This window comes from Pristiophorus japonicus, unplaced genomic scaffold (assembly GCF_044704955.1).
Source record: "Pristiophorus japonicus isolate sPriJap1 unplaced genomic scaffold, sPriJap1.hap1 HAP1_SCAFFOLD_112, whole genome shotgun sequence".
Taxonomy (NCBI): domain Eukaryota; kingdom Metazoa; phylum Chordata; class Chondrichthyes; family Pristiophoridae; genus Pristiophorus; species Pristiophorus japonicus.
In genome coordinates, this window is record NW_027250777.1 from 156,538 (window position 1) to 157,403 (window position 866).

The following is an 866-nucleotide window of genomic DNA, read 5'->3' on the forward strand; positions in this document are numbered from 1 at the left end:
AATGAAATATGGAAAGCCTCCTCAAGTCGATTCCAGGGACGGTGGTTTTTCAGGACGACATCCTCATCACGGGTTACGATACTGAAGAACACCTCCACAACCTGGAGGAGGTGCTACGCAGACTGGACCGGGTAGGGCTGCGACTGAAAAAGGCGAAGTGCATCTTCCTAGCTCCAGAGGTAGAATTCCTGGGGATGAGGGTAGGAGTAGACGGGATGAGCCCTACTGCGTCCAAGACGGAAGCGATCCAGAGAGCACCCAGACCCCGTAACACGACAGAGCTGCGTTTGTTCCTGGGGCTCCCCAACTAATTGGTAACTTTCTTCCCAAATTGAGCACGCTGCTCGAGCCGCTACACATGCTCCTAAGCAAAGGTCGCGAATGGGTCTGGGGGGACAGCCAGGAAAGGGCTTTTAATAGAGCACACAATTTGTTATGTTCCAACAATCTGTTAACGCGATATGACCCATGTAAGAAACTTGTGTTAACGTGCGATGCGTCGTCCTATGGTGTCGGGTGTGTGTTGCAGCATGTCAATGCCAAGTGTCAGTTACAGCCGGTAGCTTATGCCTCCAGAAGTCTGTCCCAGGCAGAAAGGGGCTACGGGATGATAGAAAAGGAGGCGCTCGCATGTGTATATTCGGTAAAGATAATGCACCAATACCTGTTTGGCAGAAATTTGAGCTGGAGGCAGATCACAAACCCCTAACGTCACTTTTGGCCGACAACAAGGCCATAAATGCAAACGCATCGGTCCGCATACAGAGGTGGACACTCACGTCAGCCACCTATGACTACACAATTCGGCACAGACCGGGCACTGAAAACTGCGCCGATGCACTCAGCAGGCTCCCACCAGCCACCAC